Source organism: Anomalospiza imberbis, chromosome 2, assembly GCF_031753505.1.
Source record: "Anomalospiza imberbis isolate Cuckoo-Finch-1a 21T00152 chromosome 2, ASM3175350v1, whole genome shotgun sequence".
NCBI lineage: Eukaryota > Metazoa > Chordata > Aves > Passeriformes > Viduidae > Anomalospiza > Anomalospiza imberbis.
This window is the reverse complement of record NC_089682.1, coordinates 6,124,473-6,133,944: the sequence shown is the minus strand read 5'-3', so window position 1 is coordinate 6,133,944 and position 9,472 is coordinate 6,124,473.

Sequence of the window (9,472 nt, the reverse complement as noted above, 5' to 3'; positions counted from 1 at the left end):
TAAAGAGGAACAAGTTCAAAGTGTGAAATTTTGAGTAGGAAAGTATAAACATCTTTACCAGGATGTTAATGTTACGTGTCTAATGGTTTCAGCAACTGCTCTTGCTCCCCCTGTACCACATGAATCACATAAAAGAAAGAAGAGGAAAAAGCAGACATGACAGCCCTTACTACAAGCTAATTCTGAAGACCAGAAGAATTCAATCTGCAGCTGAGCTACCAGTGCCCTTGCCTCCTTTTCTTCTCCCCCAACATGTCATTTAGATCCATTTCCCAAGCCACTCAAACATGTTTAGTAACTAACTAGAAATAGTGCAGTGATCTTGGAGCCTTTCACAGCTCCCTGAAATCCAAACAACTTTTCAACCAGTATGAGTAGAAACAAGGTCAGGTGCCAGCAGGCAGAGAAGGCTCTCAAGCCCCAGAAGTTCCTGCAGCTCTGGACTATTTTCACAATAGACCCGAGCTGCAAAACAGAAACATTTCATCTGCCAGCAGGGAGGCACAGGGCTAATTAGCAGGTCTTGAACAGCAAGATTCAAACTGAGAGCATCCAGCACTCTCCCTGTTTTTTCATGGATGCTATTTCTATCACCTGCCTCTGCTCCCTGAGCACACACCTCTTCCCTGCTATCCAGCCCTGCTGAGCATGGAGCTGTAGTAGCTGTCATGAGAGCATCAGCTCAAACTGTGGAAATGGAAATCAATTCTCCTCACTCATGAGAGAGGTTTGTGTCAGGAGTTCCATTCTCATTTATGCCATGAGTATGAGTGGCAGAGAGCCCACGGTAGAGTCCCAGGACTGTCACGCCCCAACATAATTCTGAACTTCCTCTTGAAACTGGAGACCTTAGAAGAAAAGGGTTGTTTGTCTGGAAAGTTACCCTATCCTGAGAGGAGTTAGAAGCACAGAAAGATAAACATTTGAACACTGGCTGTTCCTTGGAAGAGGGAGAGGTGAAGGGACACCACCATGGGATGTTTCCATGCACAACTCAAGTGCAGGTGCTTAGGTACCACCACCAGCAAGGGGATTTCATCACCAGACACAGGAAACCTGTTATGGCCTGCCATGAGGGCCTGGAGAGAGCACGGTGTATTTAATCTGTGCACAGCCAGAGAGCTCCCTGCTCCCAGCTCACAAGGTAATTCACTGTTCTTTTATCAGCTGTACTCTGCAGTCTGCACCTGGACTCTCAGCTGGGGACTGACAACCCTTTCCTCCAAAATATATTAATTTCTTTTCATTTTTAGTTACTACACAATTAGAAACATAGATGTGTGGTTGCTTTAAAAAACACATTACAGGAAACATTATTAAATTACACCTTTACTAACTATTATGCTTTTGTGCAAACATATAATAGTTCTGGGTTGTTTATTTATTGTCCTTGTTAGGAGTAGCTTCTGAAGAGTACTGAAGTTCGTAAGAATGAGACCATAAAATTTCTAATTCAATTTTCTAGACAATAAGGATCTATTCTAAGGATTGTCTAAGGATGATTGTTTAATCTCTGCCCATCACACCAGCCTGAGGAAGAGCTCACACATGTCCAAGGGATAATGTAAAACTGATGGGAATAAGGAAGGAGGGAATCTTAGAATGAATTACACCATTATTTAAATACTCTTCTCTGCATTCATCAAGGGAAAGCTCAATTCCAAATTAGAATGTAAAATTATTAGTAGTTAAATTAAAATGCATTATTAATTAGAAATTAGATTCCCTTGCAAGCTTATCTTTGGCAGGTCCTCCCTGGGTGGCAAAATTGAAGTACTACAAGAATAATGAAGTCTGAAGAAGAGGCCCAGAAAGCCATTTGTAATAAGCACAGAAGTAAATATTCTGATGAGAATCCTCCCCTTCAGAATGCTTCTTTTTATTTTTGTGTCCTACCATGACAGCAGGACCCTCTCAGAGGGTTAAATGGATGGAGTATGTGTGATTTCATGGAGAAGGAGAAGGGCTAAAAACCAGAGACTCAGCAGTAGCATTAAGTTTTGAGATCGTAAAGACATCCAGGCCATACAGGATATTTCCACTACAGGCTTCTATTCCAGGCTTTGATCCTATTAGACTCTGTTGCTCTTAGGAATAAAGCTACTGAGACAGCTGTAAAACAAAATATATCATTGATGGGAGAGAAAGGACAATGAAATCTCTCATCAGTTCTTGCTCTGACCCCCCAAATAATACAGCAGCAAATATTTCAAACAGATGATGCTGCTCAGATCCAGATCCTGTAGCAGCACTGCAAACAAACCTTCAGTACTTTTAACACCCTGTTAGTCCTTTTCAGCTGTGCCTGAAGACATGAAGATACTGAGCCTCGCCCTGAGCACCAAGCTGAAGCTGAGTATAACTAAGCTTGAACCCTCCTCAGTGAGCTGTTGAGAAATGAGATTTCCTCTTGCAAGTGGAACAAAAAAATTCTGATATTTCATTTTTGTAAATGTGCTATATACTTATGATGTTTTGTATCTTGAGTGGGAGTGAGTACTGTTTTGTCACAGGTTGCACACCAAGTACAAGGCTCTTCTAATGGGTGGAATAGCAAATCTCCTTGTCTGGGGGACACAGAAGGGAAAATCTGGGTGTACTGATTGTTTGGGTGACACTTCTGAACCTGTGCTGAAATCTCTGAGAAGCCCAAGGGAATTAAACACTGACTCCCATCAGACTGAAAAAGAAGTCATGTGCCTAATCCTATTAGTGCCTGTAAAATTCCCAGGCCTAACATTAGCTCCAGAGGTTACTCCACTGAGAGTAAGCAAAACCCCCCATATTGGTTCTGTGCAATTTGTTCTCCCTAACCACGTTATCGCTTTGGAGTTAACAGCAATAATTTATGTTCCATTATGTGCAGTACTTAATTTAGATAGGCCAGCTGCCTTCCTGCATGGCTGCCAGCAAAAGAGTGTACGCTCTCAGGAAATAACAAATTTGCAGGTTTCCCTTGCCTGCCTTTCTAATCTTACTGGAGTTCTGGGCCAGGGTGCTGGGGGCATGTGCTCTCTTTGTTCCCATCTAGCAGGGAACTAACCCTGGTGTGAGCAAGATTCCCTCCCCAAAAATACAGAGTTCCAGTCTGTAGCACAGGGTTGTGTCTTTTTCACACCTCACAGCTGAAGAATATTCAAAAACCTTTTCATAAAAGCATTTCTTAACAGTTTGAGGTCTTCTCCATCCTTAAATTAATCAGAAAATAAATATGGGATTTGCCAGATAAAATCTTCTATTGTGTTCATTTAGAGACTCTTGCTCTGACCCTACCTGCTGACAGAGAGGAAGCAGTGCATCCTTCTGGCAGATTATGCCATTATAATCCCAATATATGTTCTGTATTGAAAACATTCAACATTTTAAATAACAGAAAATAATTAAATTTTTAAAAAATCAGAATGTTGCCATAAAACTTTGCAATTAATGAGAATTACGTGATTATGTGCTAGGTGGAACATGAGAACAAGAAAGTAGCAAAGCAGGAAAGAGTTTTGCCTACCCTTTCAGCATCAATTGTATTTTCCCTATACATCAGTTTTGTGCAATTGCTTAAAGTAAAGCCTTTCACAGCTGTGAGAAAGCCCAGCTGTGCCTAAAAGAAGTCAGCCTTGTTTGGTCAAACATGACAGTTGCAGCAGTTGTGTGAAGAGAGGAATAACCTTAGAGAGAAGGATTTTCCCCCAGGGAGCCTCAGGGGATCGGCTCAGCTCTGTGGCAGAGTGGACCCTGCTTTTATCACCTACAAAGCAGCTTTGCTGCACAGAGGCAAAGGGCAGCAGTCTCCTGCCTTTGACAAGGAGCTCTGACCTGATAGGAAGCAAACAAGAATTATAATTTTCCTGAAAGTACTAGTGGAATTCATATTTCATTGCAGCAAAGGTGGGAGGAGGTTTGTATGTGTTCCTAAACTGATTTGTTTCTTTCTTCTACTGATCTTCCTTATAAATGGAGCAACCACTAGCACTTAACTACTTGTAACTTCATTGGAGAAGTGAAAAAAAAAAAAAGAGATGTCACAACTAAGCCAGCACTGAATTTGGCTTTTACAAATGTTGCCTGACATCAGCAGAATGAAAAACAAAGGCAGTTCATTTTCACACCACAAGTCACAAGGCAAAGTAAAAGAACCTGTCCTCAGAGTGAGCTGTGCTCCCTGTATCCCATCAGTCACATGCCATGTCTGCACAGAGGCCATGACCACAGATGGCACAGGGGCACCTGCTTTTGGCACTCTGCTTTCTAGCAAATGCCTCGGGAAGCAACGTGCTTTGTCTTTCCAGCGGTGAGCAGAAATGCCTATTCCAGCCCTGTCAGCTCAGGCGTCACAATTCCAGCTCCAGCCCCAGCAGCCTCATCATAGCAGTGCTGTCCCTTTGGCACAAACCTTAATCACAGCAGAACATAATGATGTTGGCAGTATAGGGGACTGCTATATGTGCACGTATCTCATATCATGTGTTGATATCATATATGACATTTTTGTAACCCCTAGCAGGAGAGAAGGCTCGGTGGAGATCAGTGAGGGTGATGCGTGTGGGGGATGAATAATGGAATCATAGAATTTTAAGAGGTTGGAATGGACATTAAAGATCATCTAGTTCTGATGATGAACCTCCCACTAGACCAGGTTGTTCAAGGCCTTATCCCAACTTGCTTGGAACATTGCCAGGGATGGGGCATCCACAACCTTCCTGGAAAACCTGTGCCAGGGCCTCACCACCCTCACAGTAAAGAATTTCATCCTGTCTAACCTAAATTTCCCCTCTTTCTGTTTGTACCATCACTCCTTGTCCTGTCACTACAGTTCCTGACAAAGAGTCCTTCTCCAGCTTCCCTGCAGCCCCTTCAGACTCTGCAAGGTGCTCTGAGGTCTCCACACAGCCTTCTCTTCTTCTGGCTGAACAGCCACAACTTTCCCAGCCTGTCTTCAAAGGGGAAGTGCTCCAGTCCTCTTATCAATGCTGTGGCCTCCTCTGGACTTGTTCCAACAATTCCACATCCTTCTTACGTTGGGGACACCAGACCTGGACACAGCACTGCAGGTGGGGTCTCACCAGAGCACAGCAGAGGTGGAGAATCTCCTCCTTGGACCTGCTGCTCATGTTCCTTTCCATGGAAGCCAGGACAGGGTTGGTTTCTGGGCTGTGGTGCTCACTGCTAGTTCATGTTGAGTTTTTCCTCAGCTATCACCCCCAAGTCTTTCTTCACAGGGCTGCTCTCAGTCCTTCCCCACCCAACCTGCAGGTGTGTCTGGGATTGCCCCAATGCAGATGCAGGACTTTGTACTTCACTTTGTTGAACTTCATGAAGTTCCCACCGGCCCCACCTCTCTGGCCTGCCAAGGTCCCTTGCTGTGGGCTGTGACACACCACAGCAGTGGCACTGCAAGCTGACTTCAGCTCTGCACAACAGGGACAGGGGAGGCCTTTGGTTCAGATCAACAGCTGCTAACAGCTGAGTGGATCAACCAGTGGTCTGAATATTTCCCCAAATCACACATGGAGTGATAATTAAACATTATCCCCTCCATGTGTGGGATGGCTAAAAGAACCTGGGCAGGGAGCACTGGACTCTGACATACAAGATAGGATGTGATGAAATCCAGAAGAGCATTTCGTTAACTCATACCACAGCTATTAACCTTGTATCTACCTACAAAATCCTGTTGCACAAAGATTTGTTTCACAGAGGCACTCTGTCAAGCCTCTCAGGAACAGATTTCAGTTTTAGAACCCTGCAGAAAGTGCATCAGCCTGTTCCTCACTCCAAAAGCCCTCTGTCCAACATAGCACTCAGGAGGGTGGCACATCTGAACTATGAACTTGCTCCCAGTGCAGCAGCTGATTGTATCTGGTGTTGAGAACAAAGCATTGCTTTTATGGAGTTCCAGGCTGCTTTCCCAAATACATTAATGCAGTATTGGAAGAAAAAGAGTGGAATTAGTGAGATGGAAGTACATACAGAAAAAACCACCACCACAAGCAGCCTCCAACGGTGTTTGCAACTTAAAGAGAGGGTGTGTAAGAAGCTCCCACAGCCTAAAGGTCACTGTGATGTGAACTGCTTAGCACAGAAACAAACCACCTGACAGCATTCCCTGTGCCTTCATTCATGGAGCAAACGTGTTCTTCCATTTCCACAGCTCCCTTACACAGTGCTGGCTGTCAAACATTGCAGTGCCACACTGCCCCACTGACCTCCCCTTGCCCATAAACCCCACTGCTGACTGCTGCTTACAGGTATAGTTGTGACGTCTGACACTGGTTGGTTCCAGATCAAAATTATCATCTTCTAAAAATGAATTATGGATCCAAGGAGATCCGATAAAGGCACTGAGGTAAGAAAAGCTGTATGCATGAGAACACAAAAGGAAGACAAAAAAGTTTCTGCTTGCATACTCTTAGAATGGAAACCTATCCTCTCCACAAAAAATAGGTCCTCCCACACAGTGACACACGACACCACTCATCTGTCATCTTAAGGCAGCTCAGCCCAACCTAGAGTGTTCAAAGGGGAACAGATCAGGGAAGAGAAGACCTAAAGGAGAAACCAAGAACCCAGACCTTGCAGGGTAGCAAAAAGACCCAGGAATGTGATATTGTGACACAAATGTCATTTGCTCAAGGATTACATAGGCTAAAGAAGAGCTGACGGTCCAGGGAACAGAGCATAGTAACAGTGTATGATGTTGGAGTACACAGGAGGAAGTGCTTTATCTTCTAGTAAAAAATAAAAACTTTAAAGATGTCAGATTTGAAAAACTGGTTTAATCTACAGCATTTCTGCACACAGCCACCCTACCCTGCTGCAGTCTCAACTTTGGTTATAAGCTTTGGGGTTACTTTGGAGGATTCTTCAGGAAAGGCAGAAACCTCCCTCCCCATTCTGATCTTTCAGAGGAGCCATACAAAACTTTATATATTGCTGCTCTAAGTGTCTCAGAAGTGAACCATCCCTCTGCAGTTCTCAAGGACTGGCTTTGTGCAGGGAATGCCCATAGAGTTAATCTTGTTCTTGCCTCCCATCCCCACAAAACGATCCATCCAGGTAATTGCTGCAGACGTGGTCGTCACATGGGTCAGTTTGCAGGACTGAGATCAAAAAGTATAAATGGAAATGAAACCAACCAAAGCAAAAAGAAAATAGCCCTTAGTGCATGTTTAGTTACAAAAACCAGAGTGGGAAGTAGGAAAAGGATGCAGATCTCCCAGTTACATTATGGGCTGCTCAATAAACACTTGAAAAAAAGCCAGATGCTGGGCAGTCACGATTTCATTCAAGCACAATTAAAACCCCTCTATTCCATCATAGTATGTACAAAATCACATAAATAAACAACTGAAAGTGTGAATGAGATTCTAATATACAGTACTTTCACACAGCCAAAGCTATTTTATTTTACAAGACGAGGCTTTTGCGTTCATCTTTTTTCTGAAAGCCCAGTAAAAACAGCGTAAACTACTTAAGCAAAATTTAAGAGACAATTTACAAAATAAAATTTGCATAGCACTATAAATTTGCGTGTTAGGGCACAGTTCTCTGTAAAAACTACAGTAGGTGACAGGGTCAGGTTTTCTTAATAGCTTCTTGTTTTTCACCAGATTCAGACACACTTCTTCTGAACATCATAAAATCAAGTGTAGGAAACAACTGTAAAAATGTACAAAAATATATACACATGCACAGTAAATGCATACCCTGTATACAGTTTTATTACTCGTTAGATTTGGCTAATAATGATCATCTGTTGACTTACGCTTCCCTCTGAATGACAGATTAGCAACACATCAATCAGCTTAAGGAGGGTGATTTTCCTCGAAGAGAAGGTTTTGATTAAAGCTACAGTACTTGCTGGTGATCTGAGGGGTGAGCGAGGCGCCGGCTGGCAGCGGCCGCCGGGCATTCAGGCGAGTTCAGCATTCAGATGTCACAAGGGACAGCTCGGACACAGCTGAAGCGAAGGGACACGAAGGGACACAGCTTGGCTCTCTGCACAGATGCACATGCACGGAATAAAGGAGGTACACAGAACCCGCTCATGCCTTGGGGAGTAAAATTTAATTCCTGATTAGGCTCTGCTACCTACTCTTCCTTCCTTCGCAAATTGTATTTTAGTAATTTGTAACTCAGTGTGTTTGCCTTAAGAATGCATGCTGGCCAAAATGAAAAAAGTTGTGTAAGACTGAAAATTGGTAGTGGTATTAGAAGTATTCCCACACCAAGGAATACTTCTGATTTAAATTTTAAAAGTACTATTATATTCTGATTGCTGCTGAAGTGTCTAATTTTAAAATACACTTTTCTCCTAATAAGATAAAATGATGCTTCTGCTAGTGGTTTTTAGAAATAGACTATCTGCACTCAAGTGCCCTCAACAGTGAAAGTGCACAAATAATCTTTCTTTATAGTTTCAAAAACTGAACAGTGGCTGGTAACTACAGCTATAACATTTTAAGAAACACAGGCAGCTTTCTAAAAGCCTACAGAGGCCAAGATCAGAGAAACACGTTTGTCTTAGATGCCAATCCCATGTCTTCCCAATTCTGAAGTATGAAATATTTTCATGACTTTTTCTAGTGGCTAATACACGTGGCACAGACCCTGTAATGCTGACTTCCAGAATGTTCTCACTCCAAACCACAGCAGGTAAATAACACACAACCAACAGCCTGCAAGCATCTTGTTGCAGAGACAATCAGATAAACCAGCCTTAAACAGGGCAGAATGAGAGTCCCTATCTGAAACAAGCCCTTAGGAGGAATTCGGATCCAAATCACGTGAACGTGGCAAGGGTTATTTTGTAAGTTGTTACACGGAGATCTCACATCCCCAATAGTCAGAGCTTGGCTCCCACACAGTTGTCTCTGCTTTGCAAAGCTCCTGGTGATCATTCAGTTTTCTCAGAGCAAGAATTTGGCCGGACCTGTCAGTGTTCCTGCTCCTCCCAGCGATGCACCTTGCGGTGTTCCTTCTCCCTCACAGCTCCCAGCAGGGCTGTCACCTGCTTCAAATCCCAGCTTCTCTCAGCACCAGCAGCCCTGGAGCACCGCCTGTTATGATCAGAAGGTTCAGGAATATGGGAACAAGCAGCTTTGACACACTGGGTGGGAGTATAAATTCAGCATTCCCATCCCAGGGATGAGCTTCTTTGTACAGGCACACAGCAGAACTTGCAGCAGTCATCTGCTGGGAATCAGAACCTTCACACCAGAGGACAGAAGCACATGGCATCCAGGAGATGCTGTGAGCTATCCTGCTGCATCCCATCTTCAAAGGAGATAAAGGAATGGATTCTTCACTTTGATCTGTGTTGGCCTCCAGCATCTGCATGAAACACTTGGGCGAGGTCTGCCCAAGCTTGGATTTAGATTTCCTAACAAATACTTCTCCAGGATGCCAAAGTACATCAGACTGTGTCTTCAATCTGAAACGCTCTGTGTAGTGTCAAGCCAGCATTATTAAAAGCCTC